Consider the following 19,416-nt stretch of genomic DNA (forward strand, 5'->3'; position numbering starts at 1 on the left):
AATGAATATGTTCCTCGAGGACAACATAGCCGCCTTGCACAATTGTTCAAGGGTCGCACCACGGTGGGCCGCCCAAGAAGGTCCAACCAACCGAGTAGAATGGGCTTTGATGGCAGCAGGAACCGGACGACCAGCCTGTACATAAGCATGTGCAATCACCATTCTAATCCATCTGCCCAACGTCTGCTTAGAAGCAGGCCAGCCACGTTTGTGAAAACCAAACAACACAAAAAGAGAATCAGATTTCCTAATGGAGGAAGTTCTCTTCACATAGATATGGAGAGCCCGTACCACATCCAAAGACCGCTCTTTGGAAGACAACTCCGGAGAATTAAAGGCCGGAACCACAATCTCCTGGTTAAGGTGGAAGGAAGACACCACCTTGGGTAAATAACCTGGGCATGTCCGAAGAACCGCCCGGTCACGGTGAAAAATCAAATAGGGGGACTTATAGGATAAGGCACTCAAGTCCAAGACCCTTCTAGCTGAAGCAATAGCCAGCAAAAACAACACCTTAAGGGAAAGCCAATTAAGGTCAGCAGAGGTAAGAGGCTCAAACGGAGACTCTTATAAGGCCTCCAAAACCACCGACAGATCCCAAGGGGCCACAGGTGGCACATAAAGATGCTAAATCCGCAACACACTGAATCTTTCTCTGAAACCAAACCGACAAGGCAGAGATGTGAACCTTGAGGGAGGCCAGACGCAGGCCTAAGTCCAGGCCTTGTTGTAGAAAGGCCAATAGCTTGGCCGTACTAAACTTGAAAACGTCATGATTGTGAGACGCACACCAAGTAAAGTAAGCATTCCAGACCCTATGGTATATCCGACCAGTAGCCGGCTTACGGGCCTTCAACATAGTTTGAACAACTGCCTCAGAAAAACCCTTGGCCCTCAGGACGGAAGCTTCAAGAACCATGCCATCAAAGCCAGACGGGCCAAATCCTGGTAAACACAAGGGCCCTAAACAAGGAGGTCTGGGCGTTGTGGAAGTAGAAGGGAACGATCCAACGAGAGGCCCTGTAGATCGGAGAACCAGTGCCTACCTAGGCCACGCTGGAGCGACTAGAAGTAAGTTTCCTCCTTCTTGCTTCAACTTCCGTATTACTCTGGGCAGGAGTGACACCGGAGGGAACACATACGGCAGCCGAAAGTTCCACGGGATTGACAGAGCATCCACGAACGCTGCTTGAGGATCCCTTGTCCTTGCTCTGAAGACCAGAACCTTGTGATTGTGTCGAGACGCCATCAGGTCCACATCTGGGAGGCCCCACTTGTCCACGAGAAGTTGAAACACCTCCGGATGTAGGCTCCATTCTCCGGCGTGCACGTCCTGATGACTGAGATAGTCTGCCTCCTAGTTCAGTACCCCCGGAATGAACACTGCTGATATGGCCGGCAGATGGCGTTCTCCCACTGAAGAATCCTTGATACTTCCCTCATTGCCATGCGACTTCGAGTGCCGCCCTGATGATTGATGTACGCCACTGTGGTGGCGATGTCCGATTGTACTTGAACAGGTCTGTTCTGTATCAGATGCTGGGCCATTGTCAACGCATTGAACACTGCCCGCAGTTCCAGAATGTTTATCAGGAGTAGTGACTCCTCCTTGGTCCACTGACCCTGAAGAGAGTGTAGTTCCAACACTCTCAGACTGGCATCCGTCGCTAGCAGGACACAGTTGGATATCCAGAAGGGACGACCCCTGCTCAATCGCTGGTCCTGCAGCCAACAGCTCAGTGACAGGCGGACCTCCGGAGATCATGTGAGATCTGATCCGGTGAGGCAGGCCATCCCACTTGGACAGAATAAACTTCTGCAGAGGGCGAGAATGGAATTGAGCATACTCCACCATGTCGAAAGCCGACACCATGAGACCTAGCACTTGCATCGCCGAATGAATCAACACTTGCTGACGGGATAGGAAGCATCGGATCTTGTCCTGAAGTTTCAGGACTTTCTCCTGAGACAAGAACAACCGCTGGTTGTGGGTGTCCAATAATGCTCCCAGGTGTACCATGCTCCGAGCCAGAACCAGGGAGGATTTCTTCCAGTTGATCAGCCATCTGTGGGCTTTCATGCACTGGATTGTCAAATCGAGATGACACAGGAGAGGTTCTGGGGAACTCGCCAGGATCAACAAATCGTCTAGGTATGGTAGTATCCTGTCCCCTTGATGGTGCAGCGTAGCCGTCATGACCGCCATAACTTTGGTGAAAACTCGCGGAGCCGTTGTCAAACCAAAGGGTAATGCCCGAAATTGGTAATGAAGGTTGCCCACTGCAAACCGCAGGTACTGCTGATGAGATACCGCAATAGGAATATGTAGGTAAGCATCCTGTATGTCCAGGGAGACCATATAGTCCCCAGGCTCCATGGCCAGAACAATAGAGCGCAGCATTTCCATACGGAACTTGGAAATTCGCACATGCTTGTTCAAGGACTTCAGATTGAGAATGGGCCGCGAGGACCCGTTCGGTTTCGGGACTAGAAACAGCGGTGAATAGAACCCCTTGCCCCTCTGAGACAGAGGCACCTGTACCACCACTCCTGTGGACAGGAGGGAATGTACCACCGAGCGCAGCGTGTTTGCTTTTGCCGGATCCAGAGGCACATCTGTTAGGCAAAATCGATGAGCGGGATGATTCTTTAAGGGTATGGCGTAACCTCGAGCAACAACTTCCCTCACCCAGGTATCCGAAGTGGTCTTCAACCATTCCTGGGTAAAACCTAGAAGTTGGCCCCCCACCCTGGGATCCCCCGTCATGTGGCCGGGTTATCAGTTTTTGTAGCTGGCTGACGGGCAGCCCAAGCACGCTTCGGTCTGGGCTTGGCAGGCCTGGAAGCATGGGCTTGCTTTGGGTACGCCTGCCCTTTTGCTTTACCTGGAGTACAAAAGGACAGAGGGAAAGTACTTTTAGCCTTCTGTGCAGAAGCAGCTGTACTAGGTAGGCAGGCTGTTTTAGCAGTAGCCAGGTCAGCCACAATCTTATTGAGGTCTTCTCCAAAGAGAATGTCTCCCTTGAAAGGAAGCACCTCCAGGGTTTTCTTGGAATCCAAATCCACCGACCAAGATCTCAACCAAAGGATACGTCTGGCCAAAACGGACACAGTAGCAGCCTTGGCCGCGAGCACCCCGGCATTGGAGGCCGCCTCCTTAAGGTACAGAGAAGCCGTGGCAATATATGAGAGACATTATCGAGCATGCTCAGATGCATCAGAAGGCAGTTCCGCCTCGAGTTCCTGAGCCCATGCCTCAACAGCTTCAGCAGCCCGTCACTGCAATAGTTGGCTTTTGCACAGCCCCGGAAAGGGTATAAATCGCTTTTAAACAGCCCTCCACACAACGATCCATCGATTCCGTCAGAGAGGTGACAGTAGTTACTGGCAGAGCAGAGGAAACAACCATGCGCGCCACATGAGAATCTACAGGCGGAGGAGTTTCCCAATTTTTACACACCTCCGCAGAGAGAGGATAGCGAGCCAACAGTCTCTTATTTGGTGTAAACTTTGTCCCCGGATTTTCCCAGGATTCCTGACGTATGTCAACCAGGTGTTTAGAGTAGGGTAAAACCTGCTTAACCACCTTCTTACGCTTAAAGCTATCAGGTTTCTTGGAGACAGTCTCAGGCTCATCAGCCACTTGAAGAATGAGCCGTATCGCCTCAATCAAATCCGAGACATCCACGGATGATTTCCCCTCCCCATCTGAAACATCAGCGTCAGTGTCTGAGGGGTCAGTATATGCACCGTCCTCCTCAGAAGACGTGTCAGTTAAGGCCGCGGATTGGGAATGGCCCTTTTAGAAGATGACTTAGTCTTATGCCGGCGAGAGTGACCCTTAGATTTAGACATGGATCGGTTCAAATGCTGTAACTGAGTGGAAAGTTGATCCGCCCATGGCGGGTTTACAGCGGGGACCATAAACTGTGGTAGTGGCACAGGTGGTCCCACAGGGGGCGTCAATTTAGTCACAAGCGTGTTTAACAATGTGGAAAATGTAGCCCAACGTGGTTCTTGTGATGCCCCAAGTGCTACCAACCCACTGGGGGGCAAGGAGCCCCCTGAACCTGAACTCTCATCTGCTAAATTATCCTCCATACTGACAGTGGACTCACTACCACGCAGTGTGGGAGAGGCCCCAACGTCGTTGCCACGTGTAGCAGACATAACTATGCGCACAGTAATGGGCAACCCGGTACAAATTGTAGCAGCACTATACCTAGTAAGAACTCTCAGAGAAACAGCCTAAGATGGCACAGGCCGAGAGTTCAATAGGAATAGAACATATGGTGACTATAATTCACAAGAAAAAAATACCCCAGTAGTATATCTTGTGAAACAATCCTATATTATCATCAGCGAAAACCTGAAACACTTGGCCCCCTCAGGTATAGTAATATAGGAATAGCACGCTGAGTGAAATACCCTGCAGTAAGGCAACCACGCAGCAGCTACATGCACACACACGTATATAGTCACAAACGTACCATGCAGAAATGATGTACCATAAACTGCACTGGACTAGCAATACAAAGTAATACTCAGTATGGCTATATGTGATAACAATAGATATAACAAACACAGTAAGCATTGGATGTATATCACAGGGTGTTTGTACCACACAACTCTGAATGTATGCACTCTTTCTTAACTAACACAGTCCCAGTGACAGGTAGAATACTCAAGTGTCCTATAGGAAGCACAGCACTGGCAGACAGGCGGTTCCACAGAGGAGGATTTGCCCCAGCAATCCCAGGAACAGCAAGGCTCTATCTGTAATGGCTGCTAACCGGGAGTGAGGGAGAAGGAAGCAGCTCCAGGGCGGGAACATTGCATAAATGGCGCCCTGGGGCTGGGGGGAGGGGCCTCAGGTCCGGCCTGTTCCACCTGCTGGCATCCCCACTGGGCGTGTGGGTAGTAAAGAAAACGGGGGGGGGGGGGAATGGTACAACGTCCCCGCTGACCTGTGCCCATAAAGTATATCCCTGGTGGCTAGTGGAACATCAGCACAGTAATCCGTGTCCATGCCAGCACGCGCATGGCCCGCCTCCTACGGACGCGCTGGATCGCGGTGCAAAGTGCGGCACAGAAGCCCTTTACCTCCCCCTTGACAGCGACCCCGCGATCCGGGAGACGGCGGCGTGTGTGTGACTCACGTGAAGAGGGAAGAAGCCGGCGCCTCCGCTGCAGTGACCCGGGAACCGCGGCTCGGGAGTATACAGCGTCGCTGGGGGTGATGGAGCTGCAGCAGAGATGTCTATTAGACATAGCCTGCTGCAGCCCTTGTAGATTCTTCTTCTTTTCTGTCAAATTTAAAGCTAAGAATAGGCTGCCTGAGGCAGCCACCTGTTAAGTAACCTGCTACTGCAGGCACCAACTACAAACTGGGCTCACTGGCATGGAGGCGGGGTTATAGAGGAGGCGGCACTGTGCATCTTGGGAACAGTCAAAAGCTTTGAGCCTGTTGGTGCCTCGGATCAAGATCCTACTCTACACCCCCGATGTTAATCCTTGTGGAGCCCAGTGTACCCCGCAGCAGAAACTGAATACATTTTTTTCATCAGTGTTCACCAGAGAAGAACTAATGGTGGGAGTAGTGCATAACGATAGTGACAGTAAGGATTCGTGGTTAGATACTTGTTTAAGTGAGGAAGTAGTCAGGGAGAGATTATGCAAAATAAAGATTAATAAATCACCTGGCCTGGACGGACTTCATCTGAGGGTTCTTATGGAGTTTAGGTAACAACTAGCAAGACCCTTATACTTGATTTTCAACAGTTCAATTAGATCTGGCATGGTACCGAAGGATTGGTTTTTAGCAAAGGTAGTGCCATTATTTAAAAGGGATCCAAAAATCATCCGGGTAACTACAGACCGGTTAGTCTGACATCTATAGTGGGGAAAACCGTGGAAGGAATTCTAAGAGATAGCATACAGGAGTATCTGCAGACTACTAAGATTATTAGCAAGAACCAGCATGGGTTTGTGAGGGACAGATCATGTCAAACTAACTTAGTTAACTTCTACGAGGAAGTGAGTGACAATCTTGACCAAGGAAAAGCAGTATATGTGGTCTACTTAGATTTTGCAAAAGCCTTTGATACAGTGCCTCACAGGAGACTAATCATCAAATTAAAGGAGCTTGGCCTATGAAAAACTGTTTGTACATGGATAAGTAACTGGCTGGACAACAGGGTACAGCAAGTAGTGGTCAACAGGAAGTCTTCAAGCTGGACACCAGTAGTCAGCGGAATACACCATGGGTCCGTACTCGGGCCACTGACCTAGAAATATGCCTGGAGAGCACAGTTTTAATCTTTGCAGATGATACTAAACTGTGTAGGGTAATTAATTCAGAAATAGATGTAGAGTCTCTGCAGAATGACTTATCTAAATTTGAAATCTGGGCATCTAAGTGAAGAATGAGGTTCAATATAGAAAAATGCAAGGTTATGCATTTCGGGACTAAAAACAAACTTGCATCCTACATATTAAATGGGGAAAGTCTAGGGGTAACAGTTTTGGAAAAAGATTTGGGGGTACTTATTGATAATAAGCTTAAAAACCGCATACAATGTCAAAGCGCAGTAAAGAAGGCAAGTAAGGTGCTAGCGTGCATAAAACGGGGAATTGAGACAAGGGACGAGGATGTAATCCTGCCGCTGTACAAATCATTGGTATGTCCGCACCTGGAATACTGTGTTCAGTTTTGGGCACCACTGTATAAAAAAGATATCGGTGAACTTGAAAGGGTTCAAAGGCGAGCTACTAAATTGATTAAAGGGCTAGAGGGACTGGTTTACGAGGAAAGGCTTACAAGGTTGAATGTGTATACACTGGAAAAAAGGCGTCTAAGAGGAGACATTATTAATGTCTTCAAATATCTAAAGCGGCACTACAAGGAGCTATCAGAATTTTCTCTTACGTCCTAGAGGATGCTGGGGACTCCATAAGGACCATGGGGTATAGACGGGCTCCGCAGGAGATAGGGCACCTAAAAAGAACTTTAACTATGGGTGTGCACTGGCTCCTCCCTCTATGCCCCTCCTCCAGACCTCAGTTAGATCTTGTGCCCAGAGGAGAATGGGTGCACTGCAGAGAGCTCTCCAGAGTTTTCTGTGGATAAGAATTTTGTTAGATTTTTTATTTTCAGGGAGTCCTGGTGGCAACAGGCTCCCTGCATCGTGAGACCGAGGAGAGAGAAGCAGAGCTGGCTTGTCAAGTTCGGCACTGCTTCTAAGGCTACTGGACACCATTAGCTCCAGAGGGAGTCAGAACACAGGTTTCACCTGGGGTTCGTCCCGGAGCCGCGCCGCCGTCCTCCTCACAGATGCCGAAGACAGAAGCCGGATGAGAAGGCAGAAGACATCTTAGGCGGCAGAAGACATCAGATCTTCATGAGGTTAGGCGCGCAGCGGTAAGCTGCGCGCCATTGCTCCCAGTCACACACACAGAGCAGCACTGAAGGGTGCAGGGCGCAGGGGAGGGGCGCCCTGGGCAGCAATAAACCTCACATTTGGGCACTGACAAGGTAGATTAGGCTGCTGGGCAGTAATTCTACAATCCCCCGCCATTTTCTATAAAAAAATCACCGGGACCGAAGCCCGCCTCGGGTGGGCGGAGCTTGATCCCCAGCACTAACCAGCGCCATTTTCTCCACAGAAGCTGCATGAGGAAAACGCTGGCTCCCTGTTCTCTCCCCTGCTGAACATTCAGGCTTGAAAAAAGAGGAGGGGGGCATTTTGAGCGCAGTGAGTGGGAATCTGGTCAATTTATAGTTATATAAAAGCGTCATATCTTTCCAGTGTTATTAAGCGCTGGGTGTGTGCTGGCATACTCTCTCTCTGTCTCTCCTTAGGGCCTGGTTGGGGTTTTGTCCCCTTATAGGTAATCCCTGTGTGTGTGGGGTGTCGGTACCTGTGTGTCGACATGTCTGAGGCGGAAGGCTTCTCCAAGGAGGCGGTGGAGCAAATGAGTGGTGTGTCCCCGTCGGTTGTGCAGACTCCGGATTGGATGGACATGTGGCATATGTTGAATGCAAGTGTGGCATCTTTACATAAAAGGTTTGATAAGGCTGAATTAGGGGGGACATCAGGGGGACAATCCTCGGATTGGACCGACTCACAGGGCCCGTCGGGGTCTCAAAAGCGTCCCTTAACACAAGACACTACTACCGACACGGACTCTGATTCCAGTGTCGACTATGACGAAGTAAAATTACACCCTAGGGTGACTAAAACCATTCAGTGTATGATTGTGGCAATAAGGGATGTGTTGCATATTGAGGATGAACCCTCGGTCCCCGACACAAGGGTGCACATGTTTTAGGAACAGAAACAGATTATTAATTTTCCCGCATCTCATGAATTAAATGATTTATTTGGGAAAGCTTGGGAGACTCCAGACAAGAGACCGCAGATCCCCAAAAGAATTTATATGGCATACCCCTTCCCTAAATAGGACAGGGAGATTTGGGAATCTTCCCCCACTGTGGACAAGGCCCTGACGCGCTTATCCAAGAAAGTGGCGCTACCGTCTCCTGACACAGAGGCCCTTAAGGACCCTGCAGATCGCAGGCAAGAAACTACTTTAAAGTGTATTTATTCTCATACAGGGGCTGTGCTAAGATCGACAATTGCGTCGGCATGGGTGTGTAGCGCGATTGCAGCTTGGACAGATGAGCTGACAGATCAATTTGATAATATGGATAAAGATACTATGGGGCAGATGTATTAACCTGGAGAAGGCATAAGGAAGTGATAAACCAGTGATATGTGCAAGGTGATAAAGGCACCAGCCAATCAGATACTAACTGTTAATTTACATACGGGAGCTGATTGGCTGGTGCCTTTATCACCTTGCACATATCACTGGTTTATCACTTTCTTATGCCTTCTCCAGGTTAATACATCTGCCCCTATATTCTTAACTCTAGCCCACATAAAGGACGCAGTCTTATTTATGAGGGATGCTCAAAGGGACATTGGATTGCAAACTTCTAGGGCCAATGCCATGTCTATCTCAGCGAGAAGAGCCTTATGGACTCGCCAATGGACGGGTGATGCGGATTCCAAGAAACATATGGAAGTACTACCCTATAAGGGTGATGTATTGTTTGGGGATGGGCTGACGGACCTGGTTTCCACAGCGACAGCAGGTAAATCAAATTTTTTACCATATATTCCCCAGCAGCAAAAGAAAGTAACACCCTATCAGATGCAGTCCTTTCGGTCGCACAAGTCCAGAAGAGGTCGGGGATCTTCTTTCCTCGCCAGAGGAAAGGGCAGAGGCAAAAGAGCACCTGCTTCGGCAGGTGCCCAGGAACAAAAGTCCTCCCCGGCTGCTCCCATACCCACAGCATGACGCTGGGGCTCCCCCGAGGGAGTCCGCACCGGTGGGGGCACATCTTCGACTTTTCAGTCAGGCCTGGGTCAGTTCGGACCTGAATCCCTGGGTGTTGGAAATAGTTTCCCAGGGTTACAAATTGGAATTCGAGGAGGTGCCCCCGCGCCGATTTTTCAAATCGGCCCTACCAGCTTCCACATCGGAAAGGGATATAGTGTTAGCTGCAATTCAAACGCTGTGTATACAGCAAGTGATAATCAAGGTTCCTCTGCACCAGCAGGGAAGAGGTTACTACTCAACCCTATTTGTGGTCCCGAAACCGGACGGTTCGGTCAGACCTATTTTGAATCTGAAATCCCTAAACCTGTACATAAAAAGATTCAAATTCAAAATGGAATCTCTCAGAACGATAATAGCCAACATGGAGGAGGGGGAGTTTATGGTGTCTCTGGACATAAAGGATGCGTACCTTCATGTCCCCATATATGCCCCCCATCAGGAATACCTGAGATTCGCTGTACAGGATTGTCATTACCAATTTCAGACGTTGCCGTTTGGAGTCTCCACGGCCCCGAAGATTTTCACCAAGATAATGGCGGAAATGATGGTGGTCCTGAGCAAGCATGGAGTCACAATTATCCCATACTTGGACGATCTCCTGATAAAAGCGAGATCAAGGGAGAAATTGCTGAGCAGTGTAGCGCTCTCTCTGAGAGTGCTCCAGCAACACGGTTGGATTCTAAATCTACCGAAGTCACAGTTGATTCCGACAACTCGACTACCGTTCCTAGGTATGATACTGGATATGGAACAAATGAAGGTCTTCCTCCCAACAGAGAAAGCCCAAGACATCCAGAACATGGTCAGAGACCTGCTAAAACCGAAAAGGGTGTCAGTTCACCAATGCACTTGAGTTCTGGGAAAAATGGTGGCGGCCTACGAGGCCATTCCCTTCGGAAGGTTCCATGCAAGGACTTTTCAATGGGACCTTCTGGACAAGTGGTCCGGGTCCCATCTGCACTTACATGGGAAAATAACTCTGTCCCCAGGGGCCAGAGTGTCACTCCTGTGGTGGTTGCAAAGTGCTCACCTCCTGGAGGGTCGCAGGTTCGGAATTCAGGATTGGATCCTGGTTACCACGGACGCGAGCCTCCGAGGATGGGGAGCGGTCACACAGGGAAACATTTTTCAGGGTCTTTGGTCAGACCAGGAGTCCTGTCTACACATCAATGTGTTGGAACTCAGGGCCATTTACAACGGCCTTCGACAAGCGAAGAGTCTTCTTCGAAACCTACCGGTTCTGATTCAATCAGACAATGTCAAAGCAGTGGCTCATGTGAACCGCCAAGGCGGGACAAGAAGCAGAGTCGCGATGGCAGAAACCACAAGGATCCTTCGCTGGGCGGAAAATCATGTAAGCGCTCTGTCGGCTGTCTTCATTCCGGGAGTGGACAACTGGGAAGCAGACTTCCTCAGCAGACACGATCTCCATCCAGGAGAGTGGGGACTTCATCAAGAAGTCTTTGCAGACGTAACGCGTCTTTGGGGAACTCCTCAAATAGACATGATGGCGTCACGCCTCAACAAAAAGCTTCGGAGGTATTGTGCCAGGTCTCGGGACCCTCAGGCAGTAGCAGTAGACGCTCTGATAACACTGTGGGTGTTCAAATCGGTCTACGTGTTTCCTCCTCTTCCTCTCATCACAAAAGTGTTGAGGATCATAAGACGAAGAAGAGTACAGACGATACTCGTTGTCCCAGACTGGCCTCGAAGGGCCTGGTACTCGGATCTACAAGAGATGCTCACAGGGGATCCCTGGCCTCTTCCTCTGAGGGAAGACCTGTTGCAACAGGGGCCCTGTGTATTTCAAGACTTACCGCGGTTACGTTTGACGGCATGGCGGTTGAACGCCGAATCCTAGCGAAAAAGGGGATTCCGGAAGAGGTCATCCCTACTTTAATAAAGGCTAGGAAGGAGGTGACGGTAAAACATTTTCACCGTATCTGGCGAAAGTATGTGTTTTGGTGTGAGACCAAGAACGCACCTACGGAAGATTTTCATCTGGGTCGTCTTCTCCACTTCCTACAGACAGGAGTGGATATGGGCCTGAAATTAGGCTCTGTTAAGGTACAGATTTCGGCCCTCTCGATTTTCTTTCAGAAGGAATTGGCTTCTCTTCCAGCAGTCCAGACGTTTGTAAAGGGAGTGCTGCACATCCAGCCCCCTTTTGTGCCTCCAGTGGCACCATGGGACCTGAACGTGGTGTTGCAGTTCCTAAGATCACACTGGTTTGAACCGCTTAACAAGGTTGAGTTAAAATTTCTGACCTGGAAGGTGGTCATGTTGTTGGCCTTAGCATCAGCAAGGCGAGTGTCAGAATTGGCGGCTTTGTCACACAGGAGCCCCTACTTGATTTTTCATGTGGATCGAGCTGAATTGAGGACACGTCCGCAATTTTTGCCTAAAGTGGTTTCTTCGTTCCATATGAATCAACCTATTGTGGTGCATGTTGCTACAAGTGACCTGGAGGATTCCAGATCCCTGGACGTAGTCAGGGCCTTAAAGATTTATGTAGCCAGGACGGCTAGAATTAGGAAAACAGGCTCTGTTTGTCTTGTATGCTGCTAATAAGATTGGCGCACCTGCTTCGAAGCAGACTATTGCTCGCTGGATCTGTAATACGATTCAGCAGGCTCATTCTACGGCTGGATTGCCGGTACCAAATTCGGTTAAAGCCCATTCCACTAGGAAGGTGGGCTCTTCTTGGGCTGCTGCCCGAGGCATCTCGGCATTACAGCTTTGCCGAGCGGCGACTTGGTCGGGGTCAAACACTTTTGCTAAATTCTACAAGTTTGATACCCTGGCTGATGAGGACCTAGCGTTTGCTCAGTCGGTGCTGCAGAGTCATACGCACTCTCCCGCCCGATTGGATGCTTTGGTATAAACCCCATGGTCCTTACGGAGTCCCCAGCATCCTCTAGTACGTAAGCGAAAATAAGATTTTAAACCTACCGGTAAATCTATTTCTCCTAGTCCGTAGAGGATGCTGGGCGCCCGTCCCAGTGCGGAAACTCTGCAAGACTTGTATATAGTTGTTGCTTACATAAGGGTTATGTTACAGTTGGAATAGGTCTTGGACCGTTACTGTTTGTCCATACTGTTGTATAGTTTAATGTTCATTAGAAAAACATTAAGGAGCGCTGGTATCAAATAAAAAAACATTTAATAGTGAATATGGTGGAAAAAAACCACTTTGAGTAATTATTAGAAGTTTAAAAACAAAAGTAGTGCAAATACATATACATATATAAGTATACTTCACATTCACAGTGGATGAATTAGCTAAAAAACGGCTTATGTGCCCATTATATAGTTGCAGTCCACAGTCATAAATTAAGCTGGTTGCTTTCCGTACTGTTGGGGGGTTTGAAAGAAAGTCTCAACAATTGATTTGAAATCTGTTGTTAGGTTTAGGTCGAGAGGTTAGATTGCAATTGCTCACCCCTAGTAATAAGATCCGTTCTCACCCATTATTGTAAGCGCTGATTCCCGTCGATGGCAATTTAGCGGAGGTGGCTCTCAGCATCTGACGATGGCTGTGTCAGGATGTCCAGAAAAGAGAGTCATGCAGACAGCGTGGTACCTCGGCAGAACGGGGCCTTTTCAGGCACAGCGGAGGAGTGTTGGCAAATAATGTATCCAGTAAGGTGATATGAGAACGTCCAGGGATCCCCAATCTCAGAAACGGAAAGTCTATGAAGATCTCCAGCAGTGGACAGAAGTAAAAGTAAAATATACTTTATTAGCGCCCGATTTAACGGGGTACATACTCCCCGTAACTCTCTTTTGCTTGTTCATACTGTTAACTGGTTATGTATGTTCCAGGTTACATGGTATGATTGGTGTGGGCTGGTATGAATCTTGCCCTTGGATTGCTAAATCCTGCCTTGTATTGTCCATCTCCTCTGGGCACAGTTCTCTAACTGAGGTCTGGAGGAGGGGCATAGAGGGAGGAGCCAGTGCAAACCCATAGTCAAAGTTCTTTTTAGGTGCCCTATCTCCTGCGGACCCCGTCTATACCCCATGGTCCTTACGGAGTCCCCAGCATATTCTACGGACTAGGAGAAATAGATTTACTGGTAGGTTTAAAATCTTATTATTTATTAAAAGAACTCTGTTTAGGACACGTGGGCACTCGTTGAGGCTGGAGGAAAAAAAATTCTGTACGCAAGGGCGGAAAGGGTTCTTTACTGTTAGGGCAATAAGGATTTGGAATTCCTTGCCAGGGAAAATGGTAATAGTGGACTCCGTAAATGCATTTAAAAAAGGATTGGATGAATTTCTCATTGAAAAGGATATCCAAGGTTACAACATTTTAAATATTGACGTTGTTAATACGGGTGTAACATGACTTATAGTTGTTAACTAGTCATAAAACATTCTTCAGCAGGTACAGTAAAATCAACTCAACTTGATACAGTATACAGGTTGAACACGATGGGCATTTTGCCTCTTTTCAACCTCAATTACTATGTTACTTGCTGATCCCGGCCACTTCTGGCCTGATGGTCCTCTACCTGCCAATTGTATGGTGTGCTGACTAATAACCTGGCTCCAGCCGGCACACAAGCCACACGCCTGGAACTGCTCCCGATGGAGCAAATGCTTAACTGCATATACTGTACCATCTCCGCAGAGCCAGGTCTCCAGACAAAACGGGCTGACAGGATCTCCTGACTCCTGGCAACAGCCTCATTCCAAACCTCCTCACAGGGCAGGAGCTTCACTCCACTAACTCCAAAAGTCCTTCCGCATGACCTTTTATAACCTCTGATGCTTGTGGAGTTAGGAGACAACCCTGACTCTGGGATTGGTTGGATTTTCAATCCTAATATTTAAACGTGTCCAGGTACACCAGGGGACCCCTTGTGGGGATGGTGCCAGGTCATCTGCTGAAAGGCCATCCAGAACAAAATACACATAAGGTGATAAGAAGGTTGGCTGCCCTGGGGCCATAACCTGAGTAATTTTTAACTCATTGTAGTCATTTGTGATGTCAGAGGCCATGGACCTGATCAGGGCTTCGGGAATAGAGGGGGTGGGGGGCTGTGTGGGGTGTCAGCTTGGACTCCCTGTACATCACACAGACAGATGTCCCTAGGCAGCTAATCTGGCTGGGCACACACTTGACAACAAGCCCTTACATCCATTAGTGCAATACAATACCATTGCACATATACATGTCATAGGCATTTTGTAGGGAGCAGATCAGGGCTAGATAGATATTCCCTGACAGGCACAACCATTAAACAAGAGGGACAATTACCTAAATACATATAGTAGATGACAGGTTCAGCATTTAACCATATATTGTCCTGTTAACGTCCACAATAGTAGGGGATGCACAACTCCATTGAGCATGCAGGCAGTGGAGGGTAAAACTCAGTTATATCCTGCATCTTGGACTTACATACTGAATGCAGGAACAGGCTGGCAAAAGTACACCCGGGCATGGCGTTGAGTCATGACATACAGCACTGTGTAAATTGATGGGACTATATAAACAAGATAAAGATATAAAAGATACTACTGATTGTCTTCCTTATAATTCCATATACTTTGATTGGCCCTGATTCTCCAAGGAAGCAAATTGTGTACGCATCTGGAACCAGTTCTGAATTTCAAAATCTGTTGAATGGATTTGCCTATATTATCATTTACCTACCAGACTTTAGGTACAATGTATTTCTTGCTCTTTGTAAACTATCCACATTGTCTTATATTGATTAGCTTCAAGTCTGTAGTGATTGCAGCAAAAATAGACAATGGTCGCTGACCATCCATCGTGGATGGCCAACCCTAGACCGGGCACAGGATTTCAGCCCTGCTTCCCTCTGTGGGCGCTCTTCTAAATTCAGGAATCTCCTAGAGTCTGGACCATGCTTTTTCAACCAGTATACCAGGACCGAATGTAAGGTGTGCCGTGGAGTCAGAGCCGCTGCCAGCGCCTTCAAAACGAACTGTGAGCCCAGCCAGCGCTGGACTCTTCTGGGAGGTTCAGTCATGCACAGGCCGTGACCTATGCCATGGAGATGCGGCGTAGTGACATCATAGGTCATGATTTATGTAGGAAGCAATGTGGCTTATGTGGGAACCAATATGATTGTTTTTTCTGTGGATGTATTTTTTTTTTTACTGTGGGGGCCAATGTGTGTGTTTTTTCCCCGTGGGAGACTGATGGTGTGCTTGGCAATTTTCAAATATTGTTCAGTGTGCAGCAAGTTAAAAAAGTTTAAAAATCACTGTCGTAGACTACAGCTATATTATCCTATGGGTCATTCCATGTCAGTTCACCCAGGCCATGACACCAACTGACTCAGATTTTCATGATACATTGTACTTTGTAACATTTTTCTTCCCTAGGCCTCATAGTTTTTGAGATATAGGGGGTAAAAATTTTGAAAAACTGCTCGGAAATGCCACTCCTGATGCTCTGTTTTTTGTGTGGTGTGTATCTCAGTGCCTAATCCACATATCGCTTTAGAGATTCCAAAAAAAAAGGTTTATTGATCTTGCCTGACTCTGAGAGTCATTATAAATGCCTTTACTTCATATTTCATTATTTTTTTGATGCACAAATAAAAAAGTGGGTTCAGTAAGCATTAGCAACCTAAGGCAGATGAGTTATCATTTCCCTTTTTTGTTTAAATTGAACCTTAAAGTATATATTAAAAGGTTATGAAAGAAAAATAATGGGATTTTGACTGCCTGCATGAGTATTTTAATGTTTAATTACAATTCTCTCTTTATAAATTAAAATTACCATTAGGTATAATTTTGGCCACCAGGGAAGTATTTTAATTTGTATATTTCTATATATATACTGTATGTGCAGATTTCTTATTATAAATAAAGTAGGGGGGTATTCAATTAGCCGTGATAACCCATGTTTTGCACGAAAAACTGATTTTACCATGAATCATGAAAAACACATATTCAATTAGCCGCTGGCGCAAAGTTGGGGAAAATCCCTATTTTAAGGTAAAAAATGTTGGGATTTGGTTCAGAACCCCTGGGACACCCCCTACTTAGGCACATTGATGGTTAGGCATATTGATGTTTTTCACTATTTTTAATTGCCCATTAATGACATGTCATTTTTGGGGTGAAAAAGTGCAAAGTGATGGGATTTTGGGATCAAGGTATGGAACAGATATATTAGGGCGCTTTATGAGTGGGACAAGCATTTTTAGGCTTGCAGGTTGGAGTAGTCAGTCTTTTTCCACTTTTTTTTTAAAGTTCCCTAGAATGACCCAAAAATATACTTATACTTATTTAATGAGAGCACTTATTTTGCAGAAAAAGAAAATGCTTTTATTTATTTTTTCCATTAAAAAAAAAAAGCATATAATAGCCATTTGACTCAATGTAATTACCCCAAATCTATTTAATATGACCTCTATTTAGGGTGGCCAATACCGAGCCATTTTTTCAATCCTGGGTATCGGGGTTGAAAAATGGTCAATCCCGGGATTGGCTTTTTCCTATGTGTCTGCCCCTCTCACTTAACTCACCATACGACGCGGGCGGTATGGTGGGACACATCCTTCGGGCTCGGCGGCGGGAGACGGCGGACTGCGCAGCTTGATCTGTGACTGTATGTCACGCTAAGCAGGGGGAGCCGGGCAGCGTTTGAGCGTCCTGAGGACACTCAACGCTGCCTGGCTTAAAAAAACACAAAGGGCCGCATGATCCCTTAATCTCCGTGATCGGAGCTTCCAATCCCGCGATTTTTGGTCTAAATTCCGGGATCCCGATCCCGGGATTGGCCACTCTACCTCTAATACACTTCTATACTGTTATCCTATGTCATACCCTCCAACATTTTACACTTGAAAGCCGGTACAAATTAGGAAGAGGGGAGTTGGCATAGACGCCCCTTTCCTATACTTTCAATGTTAAGGAGAGTCAAAAATTAGTACAAAGCCCTTTTTGGCAGGTACAAACCATTAAAAAGGTACTGTACCTGCCATGTTAGTTTGGCATTTTCAGGGTAAAGGCTGATTTCTCCATTTCACCTACACTTTTCAGGGAAGAATTTTTGCTCATATCCTGTTTTCACAATTTTGGAATCGAATAGGTGCGAAAAACGAGATTTGACATGGAATGAGCCCTATATAATAATAGGATAACGCCGTTCCTCACCTCTATAGGGGGAATTCAACTGTTTTGCGCACCGGTGGCCACTAAATGGCGCCCGGCTGAGAAATTAGTTTAGCCCGTTCGGGGGCGCACAGCCGCTGGCATTACTGTTATGTTGTTCCATCGTTTTGACAGGCTGGTAACTAGTTATATTATAAAACTTTCTGGTTAAAATATTACTAAGCCCAGTGAATAGTAATTGGTGGCAAAATCTTTGCCTAACCAGCAGAAACAGGGATGTAATAGTAGCATGGCCCTAAATCCTGGGAATAATTAGGGATAAACATTAACTGTCTATTGTGTTATCAGCATTTTATGCTCCATCACAGCATGACCAGGACACCTATACAACACTGACACACTGACTGACACACACACTGACTGACTGACTGACAGCTGAGCCGACACCAGCAAGAACATCAGCCTCACCAGCCAATGTGCACAGCCGCCGCCGCACCTCCCTCCACAAACCCAATATTTATATGGGAACACCACGTGTGTGTCACTGTCAGAGAGACCCTCTCCGGCCAATCGGCAGCCTCCGCTCTCCCACTGATGACGTCGTCAGTCGCTAGGAGGACGTGGCAGACGCAGCTGCAGGAAGTTCCCTGTGACTCGGGGACTCAGGTGAGGAGAGAGGGGCCGGGGGTTTATCTTTTCTCGGTCATGTGACTCACAGTCGGCCGCTTTCCTTCGTCTTGGCGCCGCGGCTTCTGATTTGTCAGTCCCACGCTGTGGCCGGCGCTGATAGGGTTACAGATGAGCGGGAACGTGTGGCGCTACTGAGCTCGCTGATTTTACCTCAGGCTCAGACGCTAGTCCTGCCGCCGCAGCGGCAGCGGCAGCAGCAGCAGCAGCCATGTTTCCGGTGGACACGTTTTAGACGGTAGATGCTAGAATCAAGTGGGCTAAGGGACCTTTTCCGTAAGGGGGAGGAGTTACGACGCAAGGGGGAGGAGCTAGGCCAGCGGGATAGTTCCTCTACTATCCACGCCACCAACTATTACCTTTAGTAATTAGGTGGTGAGCGAAGCGGAGCGGAGCGAGCCACCGTGCCCGAAGCGTGGCGAGCGAAGCGAGCCCGCGAGGGTACTTTTCGGGTACCCTGTTCGCCCGTAGCTCATCCCCCTGGTGACGTAGCTCCTCCCCTCAACACGTCACAAGGTCCCTTCAGCCCCTCCGATATAGAACCAACCCGTTTTAGACCTGTATTAGCATGCGTTTGCTTGCAGACTGGATGATAAATTGATGCTCTATTCCCTGTATGGCGCTGTGGAGTGTATTGTAGGAGGGGGGATGGAGTAAATCCTTGTCAGGACGATTGCTGGAACAGAATATCGTAGACTTCAGAGGAGTTCGTTTTCTAAAATGATTTATGGTGCTGAAATCCCCCTAGGTGTGACTGTAAAATTCCAGAGACGTCATAATGATAGCAAAAACATAGGCGTGCTCATGCGCCCAAAGTTCTGGCATCTGTCTTTGACCTAAGTATAACAACTTAAGTCGAGAATATATAACTGATGTTGGGGTAATGTACAGATATCCAGTTGATATTAGTAAGTATGGAGTCTCTTCCTTATCAAGCCCTGATGGCCCCTTCATTCATTTGATATCGAACTCACTGAGATGCGGTGGTGGAAACTGAGGCACCAAAGTAATTAAGCATTGTTTCGGTTGCCGGACAGCCCAGAAATGGCCTCTTTCAAAAGTTTACACTGTAAAGGTGCTCATACACTTGTTCGATTTGGGCCGATTTTGACGGTTCGGGCTGAGGAATCCGTCGGAAAGTGGCAAATCGCAGGTGTTTTACCTCTGATTCCGATCCGATGCACGGTCCCGTGTTCATCAGAGTCGGAGATCGCAAGG

The 19,416-nt window shown here is 47.7% G+C and overlaps 1 protein-coding gene across 3 annotated transcripts in view; it reads left to right on the plus strand.

Moving 5' to 3' along the window:
• The first annotated feature begins 18,070 nt into the window (after positions 1 to 18,070).
• Positions 18,071 to 19,416, plus strand: part of SAYSD1 (SAYSVFN motif domain containing 1) — a 102,614-nt gene continuing 101,268 nt past the window's right edge. The window contains exon 1 of one of the 3 annotated variants that reach the window (XM_063918846.1): positions 18,071 to 18,177. The gene's annotated coding sequence lies outside the window, so the exon portion shown is untranslated. Of the gene's footprint in view, positions 18,178 to 18,239; positions 18,437 to 19,005; positions 19,107 to 19,416 lie in introns of those variants that run through there. The other 2 variants (XM_063918847.1, XM_063918848.1) reach the window with 2 other exon arrangements.

This window comes from Pseudophryne corroboree, chromosome 4 (genome assembly GCF_028390025.1).
Source record: "Pseudophryne corroboree isolate aPseCor3 chromosome 4, aPseCor3.hap2, whole genome shotgun sequence".
Classification (NCBI taxonomy): domain Eukaryota; kingdom Metazoa; phylum Chordata; class Amphibia; order Anura; family Myobatrachidae; genus Pseudophryne; species Pseudophryne corroboree.